The 17,244-nt window shown below is 40.0% G+C and overlaps 1 non-coding gene across 1 annotated transcript; it reads right to left on the minus strand.

The window, feature by feature from the left end:
- Positions 1–10,836: 10,836 nt before the first annotated feature.
- Positions 10,837–10,941, minus strand: LOC123566952 (U6 spliceosomal RNA). Its single transcript, XR_006689668.1, has one exon. It is a non-coding gene; the product is annotated as a U6 spliceosomal RNA (small nuclear RNA).
- Positions 10,942–17,244: the final 6,303 nt, after the last annotated feature.

Below are 17,244 nucleotides of genomic sequence, written 5' to 3' on the forward strand. Positions count from 1 at the left end.
CCAACATGGTGAAACCCCATCTCGACCAAAATATAAAAAATTAGCCAGACATGGTGGTGGGTGCCTGTAATCTCAGTTACTTGGGAGGTTGAGGCCACAGAATCGCTTGAACAGAGGAGACGGAGGTTGCAGTGGGCTGAGATCGTACCATTGCACTCTGGTCTAGGCAACAAGAGCAAAACTGTCTAAAAAAAAAAAAGTTAAATTTGAGGAAATCTCCCAGAGAGTAGTCAAAACCACAAAAAGATGAAAAATAGAAGAGCAAAGATAACAAAATTTGAGGACCAGTCCAGGTGGTCCAATGCTGATATTTAATAGGTATTCCAGAAAAAAATGAGGCAAGAAAATCATCAATGAAATTATTCAAGAAAATTCTCAGGACTGAAGGACGTGAGTAGCCAGATTGAGAGAGCCCACAGAGATTCACACCAAAGCCCATCACGTGAAATTTCAAGTCCTGAGAGGCATGAGATGATCCTACAAGTTTCCAGAGAGTAAAACATAGGGCATGCATAGAATTAACATTCATGGCTTTAGACTTTTTGAGACACCAGAAGATCTTGCTTATATCTTAAAGGAAAATGTCTGACCTATTATTCTATACCCAATAAAACTACTAATTAAATATGAGGGTAAAATAAACACATTTTAACATATGCAAACCCTCAAAACATATATCTCACATATATCCTTTCTCAGAAAGCTGCTAGAGGAAGCACTCCACAAAAATGAGAGCAAACCAAGAAAGAAGAGGAATGGGAACATGGGAAATCCTACAAACAGAGAGGCAAAGAGCATACCTGGCATCACAAAGGGAGGTCCCAAAATGACCAGACAGAGGGAACATAGTCCAGACAGAAGCACCATCATCCAGGGATGTCCTGGGAGGTCATGAGCAAGATCCACACTGCCATTTTTTAAAACCAAGGGTCACATGTCCAATGGAGCTCATTGACTACCTTGTCTATGTACTGAGGTTTCTTTTTTCTCCTCTATGACCTGCTACTTGGATCAGCTGAGAATCCTCATTTCACCCTCACAGAAATGTTCTTCTTTGACCTACTCTTGGGAGCTGGAGGTAGATTATGGTAAGTTTGGACCCAGGAAGTTCTGGGTAGCCTACTTGCCTGACCACATCACTGCTGAATCCAGACCCTGCTCCACAAATGGATGCCTCAGTGATGTGCTCCCATGTTTCCAGGTTTCAACAATGGCCTTGTCCCTGACCTTTCCAAAAGGGATACTCTTTCACATCCAGGGAATTTAAACCCAGAGATTCAGTTGAACTTACCTTATCCCAGGAACCTACCAGCAATTAACTCATTTTATTGCAGTTAAGTTTGTATTTGCTACTCAGTCAAAACTGAGCAATGCATCCTTTGAGGATACAAACGTAAGTTGGAAATCTATAAAGAAAGGCAAAGGAATCACTAACACAAAGGTTTGGAGAGGAATTTCCTTGGGGTGGAGGCTCGGGGCTGTCATACAGAAGACTATCAAAGGGCGCTTCTAAGCTACTGACATGATTCTTCTAAGCCTGAGAGAAGTGTATGCAGGAATTAATTTTATTCTTCTTCTGATCATACACAAATGTTTTCTATTCTATTATGCATGATACATTTCACAAAAAAAATTATTCTTTTAATTTAAAAAACAGTCATGGCCAGGCATGGTGGCTCACACCGTAATCCCAAGACTTTGGGAAGCTGAGGCAGGTGGATCACTTGAGGTCAGGAGTTCAAGACCAGCCTGACCAACATGGTGAAACCCCATTTCCACTAAAAATACAAAATTAGCCAGGCATGGTGGCGGACACCTATAAGCCCAGCTGATGCTGAGGCAGGAGAATTAAACCCAGGAGGCAGAGGTTGCAGTGAGCCTAGATCACACCATTGAACTCCAGTCTGGACAACAAGAGCAAAACTCCGTCTCAAAATAAATAAATTAATTAAAAAAAAAAAAAGAATCAAGTAGCAGTTAATGTTTTAAAAAACAAAGACTGAGGAAGTTCTGTGTACTGATGTGGAATGATCTCCAAGATATTTTTCAGGTGACACAAAAGGGATGGTGATGAGACAATGATTGAGAAGTCAAAAAACAAACAAAAAAGCACACACACACGCACGTGCGTGCACACACACACATGCACGTGCACGCACGCACACACATGCACGTGCACGCGCACACACACACACTTGCCAGTGTCCACATAAAAATACCCATGTAAGATTCCATTAGGAACTTCTACTGTAAACTGTAAATGGGCTGCCTGGAGATCAGGGTCAGATCAGGGTCATAGCATGCTCATGCTCATGTTCTATTTTTTTTTTGAGATGGAATCTTGCTCTGTCTCTCAGGCTGGAGTGCAGTGGTGCAATCTCAGTTCACTGCAACCTCTGCCTCCCAACTTTAAGAGATTCTCCTGCCTCAGCCTCCCAAGTAGCTGGGATTATAAGTGTGCACCACCATGCCCAGCTGATTTTTGTATTTTTAGTAGTGAGGGGGTTTCATCATTTTGGCCAGGCTGGTCTTGAACTCCTAACCTCACGTGATCCACCCACCTTGGCCTCCCAAAGTGCTGGGATTGCAGGTATGAGCCACTGCTCCTGGCCTACATTCTACTTTTTTTTAATGGTTTTGAATTTTGCAGCACTTGAAAGTTTTACCCAGTCAAAAAACAAAAAAACAAAAAAACAAAAAAAAAAACTTTTTTTTTTTTTTAAATGAAAGAAAGAAGCCTGACAGAACCAAAGCAAATGTCATGGAGGATGCAGAATCATATCCTGCTGATAGGAGAGCAAATTGGTAAACGTCATTGGAAAGCAATTTGGAAATATCTCATCAAGTTGAACCAGCAACTGCACTCCTAGGCACATGCTCTAGGAAAACGACTTTCATATGTGCATCGGGAAACATCTACAGGAACGTTCCAACCAGCCTTCCATATGATAACTAAAAAGGAAGAAAGAAAAAAGAGCCGCAATATAAAAGATCCCAAAGAAGAGACTGTATTTAAACAAATTCTATTATTTCCTTGGTCTGTGTGTCTGCTTTTACTGCAATACCATACTACTTTGATTACTATAGCTTCGTAGTAGATTTTGAAATCAGGTAGTGGGATGTTTTGCTTTGGCTATTCAGATTCTTTTGTGTTTGCATAAAAATTTTAGGATGTTTTTATAGTTCTGTGAAAAAGATTATTGAAAGTAATATGGACATCTTAACAATGATCATTCTTTTAATTCATGAACACAGAATCTTTTCATTTATTTGTACTTCAAATTTCTTTAATCAGTGTCTTATAGTTTGTAGTGTACAGATCTTTCATCTCCTTAATTAGATGTATTCTTATTTTATTGTTTTTGATGCTATTGTAAATGGAATTGTCTTCTTAGTTTCTTTTTTGGATAGTTCATTGTTAGTGTATAAAAACACAACTGGGCAGGGCGAGGTGGCTCACACCTATAATCCCAGCACTTTGGGAGGCCGAGGCAGATGGATCACCTGAGGTCAGGAGTTCAAGACCAGCCTGACCAACATGGTGAAACCCCGTCTCTACTAAAAATACAGAAATTAGCCAGGCATGGTGGCACAAGCCTATAATCCCAGCTACTTGGGAGGCTGAGGCAGGAGAATCGCTTGAACCCGGGAGGCGGAGGTTGCAGTGAGCCAAGATCGCACCACTGCACTCCAGCCTGGGTGACAGTAAGACTCCGTCTCAAAAAAGTAAATAAATAAATAAATAAACATAAAATAAAATAAAAACACAACTGATTTTTGTGTGTTTATTTTGTATCCTGAAACTTTACTGAACTTGATCATTCTAACAGGTTTTTTGGTGGAGTGTGCTGGGTTTTATATATTTCAGATCATGGCATTTCATCTGCAAACAGAAGCAATTTAATTTCTTTCCAATTGGGGTGTCTTTTATTTTTCCCTCTTGCTTAATTATTCTGGCTAAGATTTCTAGTACTATGTTGAGGAGAAAGCATGAGAGTGGGTACCTTTGTCTTGTTCATAATCTTAGTAGAAAAACTTCCACCTTTTCACCATTGTGAATGATTTTAGCTGTGGGCTTGTCATATATGGCCTTTATTATGCTAGGGTACATTCCTTCTATATCCAATTTGGTGAGAAGTTTTTTTTGTTTGTTTTTTGTTTTTTCTTTTTTCTTTTTAGCAGGAGTCTCGCTCTGTCCTCTGGAGTGCAGCTCTGTCCAAGCTGGAGTGCAGTGGTGTAACCACAGCTCACTGCAACTTCCGCCTCCTGGGTTCAAGCAATTCTCCTGCCTCAGCCTCCCAAGTAGCTGGGATTACAGGCGGGCACCGCCAGGCCCAGCTAATTTTTGGCTTTTTTAGTAGAGACAGGGTTTCGTCATGTTGGCCAGGCTAGTCTCAAACTCCTGCTCAAGTGATCCACCGCCTCGGCCTCCTAAAGTGCTGGGATTACAGGCGTGAGCCACTGCGCCTGGCCAGGTGAGAGTTTTTATCATGAAAGGAAGTTGAATTTTGTTAAATGCTTTCTCTGCATCTGTTGCGATTATTAAGGCAAACTAAATATGGCCTGAGAAGGACTCCGTACTTCTATATTTGAGTCCTTGTAGATGAACTGTAACCTAATTTAATAGGTAGACAACATTGAAAACCTAACTTAGGAGTATGCGCCTGTAAATATAGCTGAGTATTGGCATTGTACTTCAACACTCATACACTGCCAAGTGTTCAAACTGTGTTCAAATAAGGCAAATGCCAACCTGTAAGCAATCCAGCTGTTTCTGTACCTTGCTTCCGATTTTTGTACGTCAGTTTACATTTTTGTCTATAAATTTGTTCTGACCGCAAGGCACCCCTGGAGTCTCTCTGAATCTGCTATGATTCTGGGGGCTGCCCGATTCACAAATCATTCATTGCTCAATTAAACTCCTTTAAAACTAATTCGGCTGAAGTTTTTCCTTTAACAAGATGATCATATAATTTTACCCTTCAGTCTGTTATTGCAGTGCATCACAGTTATTAATTGGTTTACATTGAAGCATCCTTGCATCCCAGGTATAAATCCCGCTTGATAGTGGTGGATGACCCTTTAAATGTGCTGTTGAATTTGGTCTGCTAGTATTTCAACGGGATTTTTTGCATCTGTATTCATTAGAGATAATGGCCTTTGATTTTCTTTTTTTGTAATGTCTTTTTCTGGCTTTGGTATCAGGGTAATGCTAGCCTCATAAAATTAGTTGGGAAGCATTCTCTCCCCTTCAATTTTTTGTTAGTGTTTAAGAAGGATTGACATTAATTCTTCTTTAAAAGAGTGATGCAATTCACTAATGAAGTCATCTGGTCCTGGGCGTTTCTTTGTTTGGAGGGTTTTGATTACTGATTTAATCTCCTTATTTGTTATTGGTCTGTTAAGATTTTCTATTTCTTCATAATTTAGTCTTGCTAGTTTGTACGTATGTTTCTAGGAATTTGTTCATTTCTTCTAGGTTATCCGATTTGTTGGCATATAATTATTTATACTAGTCTATTATCCTTTGTATATTCTGTGGCATCAGTTGTAAGCTCTCCTCTTTCACTGCTAATTTTATTTGTTTGAGTCTATAATTACCATTTCCCTGAGTCTGGTAAGACAGAACAAACACATGTTATATGAAGCAGATGGATTGCTTCCAGATAGACAGCAAGGGGCCAATCAAAAAAGCCTAGGATCCCTTGTGAGCAGTCCCCCAACATTCATTAAAGCTGCATAGGATGGGATGGATAATATCTGGACTTCATGGTCCTCGTTTGCACCACCGCTGAGGGACCTTGAAAGGCAGCCCACCTCAGGTTACATATCTCAAGGACCACATGACACCCTGGGCAAAGCTTTGAAGGACATCCTGATTCCAGGGGAGGGAGGAAAAAAGTCCAGGCTGTCCCAGGTACTTTCTCCCTCATTTACAATGTTACATTCCCTAGGAAGGACGGGACTAAGGTGCAGATTGTTTCAGGCAATTTCTTCCTGCCTCAGGGTAACGCATTCCTACCACATTCTATAATTATTCTTGAGAACTGCAAGTGAGACAGGGAAAAAACTGGGTAGTTCAAGACCACTCTGAAGAGGCCACTGTCCTGCAAAGTCCTCTCTTTTTCTTAGCCTAACTAAAGGTTTGCCAATCTTATTTCGATTCTCAAAAGACAACTCAGTTTCACTGATCTTTCCAATTGTTTTCCTCATCTCGGTTTCCTTGATTTCTGCTCAGATTGTTGTTTCTTTGCTTCTGTTGACTTTGGGCTTAGTTTGTTCCTTTTCAATTTCTCTTAGGTGTAGAGTTAGGCTGTTTTGTGAGATCTTTTTTTTTTTTTTTTTTTTTCCTTTCTTTTTTTGAGATGGAGTCTCTCTCTGTCATCCAGGCTGGAGTGCAGTGGTGCAGTTTCTACTGACTGCAACCTCGGCCTCCTGGGCTCAAGTGATTCTCCTGCCTCAGCCTCCTAAGTAGCTGGGATTACAGGCACACACCACCATGCTCTGCTAATTTTTGTATTCCAGGCTGGTCTAGAACTCCTGACCTAAGTGATCCGCCCGCCTGGGCCTCCCAAAGTGCTGGGATACAGGGTGCGTCACCGCACCCAGTCTCTTTTTTCTTAATGTAGGCATTTATAGCTATGGACTTTCCTCTTAGAACTGCTTTTGCTGTATCCCATAAGAACTTTATTCCATACTCCTTATCAAATATAAAAATCAACTTCAGATGAACTATAGACATAAATGTAAAATGTAAAACCATAAAATATCTAGAAGAAAATAAATGAGAAAATCTGTTGCCTTGAGTTAGGCAAAGATAGGACCCCAAAATCATGACTTAGAAAAGAAAAAGATGATAAACTGGACTTCATCACAATTAATAACTTCTGCTCTTCAAAAAACACTGATAACAGACTTCAAAGATAAGCTACAAACGGGGAGAAAATACCTGCAAATTATCTATCTGATATAGGACTTGCATTCACGAATAATACTCAAAACTCAGTGAGAACTCATTTTTTTATTTCTTTTTTTTTTTTTTTTTTTTTTTTTGAGGCGGAGTCTCGCTCTGTCGCCCAGGCTGGAGTGCAGTGGCACGATCTCGGCTCACTGCAAGTTCCGCCTCCCGGGTTCCCGCCATTCTCCTGCCTCAGCCTCCTGAGTAGCTGGGACTACAGGCGCCGCCACCACGCCCGGCTAATTTTTTTGTATTTTTAGTGGAGACGGGGTTTCATTGTGTTAGCCAGGATGGTCTCGATCTCCTGACCTCGTGATCCGCCCGTCTCGGCCTCCCAAAGTGCTGGGATTACAGGCTTGAGCCACCGCGCCCGGCCTCATTTTTTTATTTCAATAGTTTTGGGGGTACAGGTGGGTTCTGGTTACATGGATAAGTTCTTCAGTGGTGATTACTGAGATTTTAGCATACCTGTCACCTTAGCAGTACCAATATGTAGCCTTGTATCTTTCACTCCCCCCAACCTTCTCCCTACCAAGTTCCCAAAGTCCAGTGTATCATTCTATGGCTTTGTGTTCTCATAGCATAGCTCCCACTTGTAAGTGAGAACATATGATATTTGGTTTTCCATTCCCTAGTTACTTCACTTAGACTAATGGCCTCCAGGTCCATTCAAGTTGCTGCAAAAGACATTATTTCATTACTTTTATGGCTGAGTAGTTTTCTGTGGTATATATAGGCACCACATTTTCTTTATCCATTTGTTGGTTGATGGGCAATTAGATTGGTTCCATATCTTTGCAATTGCGAGTCGTGCTGCTGTAAACATGCATGTGTATGGGTCTTTTTCATATAATGACTTCTTTTCATTGGGTAGACACCCAGTAGTGGGATTGCTGGATCAAATGGTGGTTCCACTTTTAGTTCTTTAAGGAATCTCCATACTGTTTTCCATAGGAGTTGGACTAATTTACATTCCCGTCAGCAGTGTAAAAGTGTTCCCTTTTCACCACATCCATACCAACATCGACTGTTGTTTGACTTTTTACTTATGGCCATTCTTGCAAGAGTAAGGTGGTATCTCAGTATGGTTTTCCCCTGCATTTCCCTAATAATTAGTGATATTGGGTGTTTTTTCATATGCTTGTTGGCCATTTGTACACCTTCTTTTGAGAATTTTCTATTTATGTCCTTTTGCCCCTTTTTGATAGGATTATTTTTTTCTTGCTGATTTTAGTTCCTTGTAGATTCTGGATACTAGCCCTTTGTTGGGTGAATAGTTTGTGAATATTTTCTCCCACTCTGTGGGTTGTCTACTGATTATTTCTTTTGCTGTGCAGAAGATTTTTAGTTTAATTAAGTTCCATTTATTTATTTTTATTTTTGTTGCGTTTGCTTTTGGGATTTTAGTCATGAGTTTTTTGCATAAGCTGATGTCCAGGAAAGTTTTTCTGATGTTATCTTCTAGAATGTTTACGGTTTCAGGTCTTAAATTTAAGTCTTTGATCTGTCTTGAGTTGATTTTTGTATAAGGTGAGAGATGGAGATCCAGTTTCATTCTCCTACATGTGGCTCACCTGTTTTCCCAGCACCATGTATTAAATAGGGTACCCTTTCCCCAATTTATGTTTTTGTATGCTTTGTCGAAGATCAGTTTGCTGTATGTATTTGGGTTTATTTCTGGGTTCTCTACTCTGTTCCATTGGTCTATGTGGCTATTTTTATACCAGTAGTACCATGCCATTTTGACAAATATAGCCTTAGTATAATTTGAAGTCAGGTAATGTGATGCCTCCAGATATGTTCTTTTTGCTTAGCATTGCTTTGGCTATGTAGGCTCTTTTTTGGTTCCATATGAATTTTAGGGGTTTTTTTTTCTAGTTTTGTGAAGAATGATGACGATATTTTGATGGGAATTGCATTGAATCTGTAGATTGCTTTGGGCGGCATGGTCATTTTCACAATACTGATTCTTCCCATCCACGAGCATAGGATGTGTTTCCATTTGTGAAATCTATGATTTCTTTTAGCAGTGTTTTGCAGTTTTCCTTGTAGAGATCTTTCACCTCCTTGGTTAAGTGTATTCCTAAGTATTTTATTTTATTTTATTTCAGCTGCTGTAAAGGAGATTAAGTTCTTGATTTGATTCTCAACTTGATTGGTCTTGTAAAGCAATCCTACTAATTTTGAATCCTGAGACCGAATTCATTTATCAGATCTAGCTTTGGATGAGTCTTTAGGGTTTTCTACGTATACAGTCATATCATCAGCAAACAGTGACAGTTTGACTTTCTCTTTTCCAATTTCGATGCCTTTTATTTCTTTCTCTTGTCTGATTGCTCTGGCTAGGACTTCCAGTACTATGTTGAATACAACAGAATAGAAGTGGTGAAAATGGGCATCCTTGTCTTTTTCCAGTTCTCAGAGGGAATGCTTTCAACTTTTCCCCATTTCGTATGATGTTGGCTGTGGGTTTGTCACATTTGGCTTTTATTACTTTGAGAATTCATTTTTTAACACAAAAGATTTGACCAAACACCTCAATAAAAAAGATATAAATATGGCCAGTAAGCAGGTGAAAAGATGGTAAACATCATTAGTTACCAGGGAAATGCAGATTAACACCAAAATCAGACCCCATTACATGCTCATTTGTAATAAAGTATCTGACTTCAATTTTGATTTTGGTAGCTAGCTTTGAAGCTCACCTCTCCCTCTCCTGCCAAACTGGAAAAGCTGATAAGAAAACTGGCGTTCCCTTCTTTAATGCCAGTGGGAAGTTTAAACCACACGACCCTGACCTATGTTTAAGAATCTTCACTTCTAGGCCGGGCGCAGTGGCTCAAGCCTGTAATCCCAGCACTTTGGGAGGCCGAGACGGGTGGATCACGAGGTCAGGAGATCGAGACCATCCTGGCTAACACGTTGAAACCCCATCTCTACTAAAAAAAAATACAAAAAACTAGCCGGGCGACGTGGCGGGCGCCTGTAGTCCCAGCTACTCGGGAGGCTGAGGCAGGAGAATGGCGTAAACCCGGGAGATGGAGGTTGAAGTGAGCTGAGATCCGGCCACTGCACTCCAGCCTGGGCGACAGAGCCAGACTCCGTCTCAAAAAAAAAAAAAAAAAAAAAGAATCTTCACTTCTTCACCCGCCTCTTAATCACCACTGAATCCCCAAGCTAGTCTCCTTCCCTTCTCTCTCAAGCCATTTTCTTTGTGGTGGTTGTTTCTAAGATGAGGTCTCACTCTGTCACCCAAGCTGGCACAATAGTGGCTCACTGCAGCCTTGATCTCCCTGGCTCAAGTGATCCTCCTGCCTCAGTCTCTTGAGTAGCTGGGACCACAGGCAGATGCCACCATGCCTGTCTAATTTTTTAAAATTATTATTTGTAGGCCAGGTACAGTGGCTCACACCTGTAATCCCAGCACTTAGGGAGGCTGAGGCAGGAGGATCATTTCAGCTCAGGTGTTCAAAACCAGCCTGGACAACATAGCAAAACCCCATCTCTATTAAAATTCAGAAAAATTAGCCAGGCATGGTTGTGTGTGCCCATAGTGCCAGCTACTTAGGGGTACTTGGGGGGCTGAGGCAGAAGGATTGCTTGAGCCAAGGAATTCGAGGCTGCAGTGAGCCCTGATCGTGCCACTGCACTCCAGCCTGGGCGACAGAGCAAGACCCTGTCTCAAAAAAAACAAAACAAACAAAAAAAAAACCACATAAATTATTATTTGTGGAGACAGGGTCTCACTGTTACTGAAGGTGGTCTCGAACTCCTGGGCCCAAGCAATCTGCTTGCCTTGGCCTCCCAAAGTGCTTGGATTACAGGCCCGAGCTATTGCACCCAGCCTCTCAAGCCATTTTCTTTTTATTTTCGTTTTTTAAAATATGGAATACTTCACGAATTTGCCTGTCATCTTGTGCAGGTCTATACTAATCTTCTCTGTATCACTCCAATTTTAGTACATGTGCTGCAGAAGCGAGCACTCAAACCATTTTCAAACCAGCTGGGAAGCCTTCCCTGATCTTCTCAGAGACTCATTATGTAACAAGTCCTTTCACATCTTTTGGGGTGTGTGTCTGTGTGTGAGCATGGCATTATCAATATTGGAATCTGAAACAAATTCTGGGTGAGGGTCCATCCTTCTTATAAAGAGTGACTATAACATCTTTAAATGGCTAAAATTTAAAAGCCTGACGATATTAAATGTTGGTGAAGGTGAGGAAGAAGTGGAACTATTAATATACATATCATAAGAAAGTGAAATTTAAAACCACTTTGGAGAACAATTTGACAATTTTTTGAAAAGCCAAATATATATATACTATGTGATGCATTACTTCCACTCCTAGGCATTTGCCCAAGAAAAAGGAAGCACATGTTCATATAAAGACTTGTATACGATCGGTCACAGAAGTTTTACTTATAACAGCCCCAAACTGGAAACAACCCAAATGATTAATAAAATGGAACAATATTCGGCAATAAAAGATTGAACTATGCCATTATTATGCCACTACACTCCAGCCTAAGCAACAGAGACCCTGTCTCCAAAAAAAAAAAAATTATCAGTATATGCAAAAACATGGATGAAACTCAATTAAGCAGATTAAAAGAAGTCAGACAGAATACATACTGTATCTTCCCCTTATAATATTTTTTAGAATATACAAATATCTATGGTTATAGAAAGCAGATAAGTGCTTGCCTAGGGCCTGGGTTGGGAATGGAGCAGAGGCAGAAAAGAAGAAGAAGGAGGGATACAACGATGCATCATGAAAACTTTGGAGGTGACGAACATATTTAGTATCTTGATTTTGGTGATTGATGTACACGTCAGAACTTATACGATTGTACATTTTAGATATGCATAGTTTCTGATATGCCAATTATACTCCATTTGAAAAAAGGTAATAATTTCATGGTGAGTTGTTGTTGATAGAAAAGAGCTTCATCCATGGTATCCATGGGGATGGTAAAAATAAAAAAATCAATAAGAAAAAAAAGAAAAGAGCTTCAAGGACTGTTCCTTGGGCATTTCAGAGATCTCCTATCATATGATATTCTCTTCAATTTCCTCCTTTTTTTCTCTGAATTCCATCTTCCTCTTTCTTGATTTGCTCTTTCATTTTGATGGAAGACACCCCTCAGTGAAATAGTAAGGGTGCTTCTGTAAGAATATTTTTTCCTCCATCAATTTATGACAGTTTGGCTAGGTATAGAATTCCAGGTTAGAAGTCTTTCTCCACCAGAACTTTGAAGGCACTGACCATTATCTTGCTACTACTCCATGATGATGTTAAAAAGATCAAACCTATTTTGATTCCTGATATATTCCTTTTCATATGCCCTTTGGTTTCTTTGTACATAATCTTTCCTTCTCTCCCCATCCCCCATCTTCCTGGAGACCTATAGAATCTTCTAATTGTACCCATCAAAGTTCATGGTAATGTGCTTTAGTGTGAGTTTATTTTTACACATTGTGCTGGTTACTCAGTGAATGTTGTCAAGTTGACAGTGCATATCCTTCAGTTCCGGCAAATTTTTTTGTTGATGATTTCCTCTGTTATTCAGATTTTGGACCTACTGCTCTGCTCCTTTAATTTGCTTACTTTTTCTTTCTTGTTTCCTCTCTCCTATTATCTTTCTTTAATCTTTGCTTGGGGGATATTTCCTTAACTTTATTCACCAGCCCTTATATTGTATTTTAAAATTCCATTATTATATTTCACTTTTCAAGAATTTTTTGTTCTGAGTGTTTGCTATGTATATGTATGATTCTATTCTTTAGTGGATGCATATATTCACTTGTTTTTGCAAGTATATTGTCTCTCCAAGTATAGGAAAAGTTTTCATCCTTGAGAGGCTCTTGTTCTTGTATAGTTTCTGTCCTTCGAGTTACTTTGTTTTGGTTTCTTCCATGTTAAGAGGCTCTTCTGATGTTGAGTGCATTATTTCTCCATTGCTGCACTAATTCTCACAGACTTAGTGGCTTAAAATACCACAAATTCATTATCTTACCATTCTGGAGCCCAGAAATCCTAAAAATCAGGGTATTGGAAGAGCTGTATTCCTATGGAAGCTCTAGAGAATGTTTCTCTGATGTGCCCATAATCATGCTTTTTTAAAAGTCTGTTTTGGAGCATCAATGATGGTTACATAATACTTGGTGGCTCCAATTTCCACAGGGGTTAGCAATGGTGAAACCTTGCTTACATCCAGCTTTCAGTTTTTACAAGACTCAGACATACTTGAAGGAGCCCTTTTCCATCTTGGCAGCCTCCCTCTCACATTTTTTGATGGTTCTTTTGTCGATCAGACGGTGGGCTTGCCTGAATCTACATACCCAATAACAGCAATGTTGATATGATTCTTTGTTTTTCCCATTTTAGCCTTAACCCATTTATGCCAAAGGTTGCAAATTGGGGGTGGGGGGAGGGGCGGGGAATCAGACCTTGGCAATGACCTTCAACAGGATATAAATAACTCCCACAAGCTTAGCATTCCAATAATGGAACATTAGGCATAAATGGGTTAATTTAGTGGTGGTTTTCACAATACATATATTTTGGTGGCAAACTTGTTATGAATAAAGCTCTCACAGTCTCCTTTTGGCTGGGACTGATAGCCCTGACTTCTTGTTGGCTGTCAGCAGGAATTGCTCTCAACTTTTAGAAGCCACCCTCAGGTCCTAGCCATATGGCCCTCTTAAACATGGCAGTTTACTTCTTCAAAGCCAGCAGGAATTTCTCTCTCCAGCTTACTAAGAAGGAGTCATATTATATAATATAATCACAGGAATAATTATACCATCACCTTTGCAATCTAATGCAACTCAGTCAGGGGAATGACTATTCCATCAAATTCAGATTGCAATCACACTCACGGGGAGATTTTCCAGGGTGTGTGCTCCTGAGAATAGAAGTCTCAGAGGTCGGTACAGAATTACGCCTAAAATATCACGCGTTAGTTGGAATCTTTCTTTTAGAAAAAGAAGTTTAAAGATTTAGAATGGAAGTTGAGCTCCTAAATTTTTCTTGCGACCATTTCTCAATACCTTTAGAAATCAGTAGCTAAGAACATGATAAGGGAAAGAAAGTAATGTGTATTGATTACCAAATATATACCAGGCATTGTGCTAGGTGACATTACAGTTTATTCAATATCAGAAAAGAATTACATTTGAACCAAGGAGGTACTATAAGAAACATGTAACGAAATCAGAGTGTTCTTAATACTGGTAAGTGCAGGTAAGAAAATTAAACAATAATCATCATCATTACGTTGAAAAGCTAAATCTAATATTTTGAAAATTTCCTAAAAGTATGATTGGGTATAATTTTGATGGTCTTGGAAAACAAATACTCTACATTTCCCAGTGAAATTTGAACATTTTTTCTTTTTAAAGCAAAACAGATTTTGGTTGCACAGAATTTAAAACAGACTGTAGCTTATGTAACTAAATTTAATGTCCTAAAATATTTTCTCCTAAATCATGCTGCACATATTTTATTAATCTATGAATAAAATCTATTCCAGGATGGCACTGTACATATTTAATCATAGTCAAATCTTTCATCTAGAAGATCCAATATAGCTAATATTGCTTAGAAAATAGAAACTACAAAAAGCTTTAGAATTAAGAAACATTTTAAACCACATTTAAATTCAAGTACTGTTTAACGCAACTTTTATCCTGAAGCATCAAGATGTAAATACTGTCTTTGTCCAGAGCAATCAAAATTAAAACATCAAATAATTTCAGTTTTGTTTTTTTTTTGAGATGGAGTCTCACGCTGTTGCCCAGGCTGGAGTGCAGTGGCGCGATCTCGGCTCACTGCAAGCTCCGCCTCCTGGGTTCACGCCATTCTCCTGCCTCAGCCTCCTGAGTAGCTAGGACTACAGGCGCCCGCCACCGCGCCCGGCTAATTTTTTGTATTTTTAGTAGAGACGGGGTTTCACTGTGGTCTCGATCTCCTGACCTTGTGATCCGCCCGCCTCGGCCTCCCAAAGTGCTGGGATTACAGGCTTGAGCCACCGCGCCCGGCCAATTTCAGTTTTTAACATAATTTTATTAAATATTTAAAGACTTGAATTAAGGTCTCTGACAATACAATAGTGCTAGAATGTATTTAGCAAATTAAAAATACAAGTTGAAAATTAACTCAAAATAATGACAGCAATTTTTGTTAATTTTGTTACTAAACAAATGTGGGCTACTGAATGTAACTGAAAAACACAAATATAAAAGTCATATATTATAGAGATAACTGACTTATACAAACACCTAAATTATTTCACCTATGTAAAAAATTTGTTTTGTTCATGAATAAGACATCCTAAAAATAACATGCTTAAAGTCCAAAAGAGATTTTTTCTAAAGTCATAAATCATAAAATTTTCAAAAAGCATTTTGGCCTAAAATGCTCCATTCTTGGTCTCAACCCAAATAAGTATTTTGGAAAACTGGAAGAAAAACTGTATTTCATAGCTGTTTCAGGTATCTCAATGTGGATGGGAAAAGGAGATATTTTTCTCATTCTTATTTGGGCATTTTGTGCACTTATTCACACATGGCACAAATTTAAACTTTGAATTGGCATATACAAAATCCTCTATGAGGAAATCACAGTCTAGATATAAAAGCTGGCAACTTCTGATTTTTGAAGCACAGCAGAACATCTGCAGTGCCCAGCTTTCATTAGTGGTGAACTAGGCATTCATGTTGGCCAAATTTTGTACTGTTATCCAAAGCTTATTGAACAGGCACCAGCAAGTGAGACATCTGAAAGCTTCTTACAAGGAAGCAAACTAAATAGTACACATTCCTATAAGATAAAATATATATAAAGATTAGAAGCTGGAGTCAAAAAGAATGATGTCCAGTAATGGCAGACTAGGTAATATCCATCAACTCTCTCACTGAATGAAAACAACCAGAAAAGCTTGGCAAAATAGGCCAGGTGCGGTGGCTCACGCCTGTAATCCCAGCACTTTGGGAGGCCGAGGCAGGTGGATCACCTGAGGTCGGGAGTTTGAGACCAACTCGGCCAACATGGTGAAACCCTGTCTCCACTAAAAATGTAAAAAATTAGCTGGGTGTGGTGGTACATGCTGACAGAGTGAGTCTCCATCTCAACAGAAAAGAAAAGAAAAGGAAAAGGAAAGAAAAAGAAAAGATGGAGGGAGACATAGAAAGAAAAAGGGAGAGAAAGAAGCTTGGAAAAACAAAAACAGCTGCTTGGAGAGAGAGAGAGAGAGAGATTGGGGGAAGGGGGGAGAGAGAGAGAGAGAGAGAAAGAAAAGAAAGAGAAAGAATCAAGAAAGAGAAAGAAAGAGGGAGGGAGGGAGGAAGGGGAAAGAAAGGAAGAAGGGAGGAAGGGAAAGAAAGGAAGGAAGAGGCCGGGCGCGGTGGCTCACGCCTGTAATCCCAGCACTTTGGGAGGCCGAGATGGGCGGATCACGAGGTCAGGAGATCGAGACCATCCTGGCTAACACGGTGAAACCCCGTCTCTACTAAAAAATACAAAAAACTAGCCGGGCGAGGTGGCGGGTGCCTGTAGTCCCAGCTACTCGGGAGGCTGAGGCAGGAGAATGGCGTGAACCCGGGAGGCGGAGCTTGCAGTGAGCTGAGATCCGGCCACCGCACTCCAGCCTGGGTGACAGAGCAAGACTCCATCTCAAAAAAAAAAAAAAAAAAAAAAAAAAAAGGAAGGAAGGAAGAGAGAGAAAGAGAGAAAGAAGCTTGGAAAAACAAAACAGCTGCTTGAAAGCATCAGAATGCTAACAAGGCAGTGAAAAATTACAAAACTGTGAAGGAACAGACTTAAACAGGTGAGCCTGGTATTTGGGGTTGCTTCCCCCGAGGGACATCTGCTGATGAGGTAGATCAGACGGAGCAGAGGTTTCAAAAGACTTGCAGGGATAGGAGACAAAAAGGACTTCAGGGCCCACCAAGGAAAAGGGGCCCTGGTCAGCACTCCAGGCTTTGGACTGAGATCTTCCCCAACACAGTGCGAGTAACGACGAACTAGAATCTGGAATTGAATCCAACTTGAAAATCTCAAACCCTTTCCGGATTAAAGTGATCCAGGATCATAAATACCCCTACTCACCTTCCAGAAACAAAAGTAAATCCTTTCTGAAGGAAGAGAAAACACCATCCTCCCTCCAAGTAATTCCTACTATTTCTCCCAGCCAATATCAACATACAGAGCCACCACTGCCACCACCAGGTATACCAGGAGAGAAGTCAAATCACGAAAAGCAGAAACAGACCCACAGGGGAA

This window comes from Macaca fascicularis, chromosome 9 (genome assembly GCF_037993035.2).
Source record: "Macaca fascicularis isolate 582-1 chromosome 9, T2T-MFA8v1.1".
Classification (NCBI taxonomy): domain Eukaryota; kingdom Metazoa; phylum Chordata; class Mammalia; order Primates; family Cercopithecidae; genus Macaca; species Macaca fascicularis.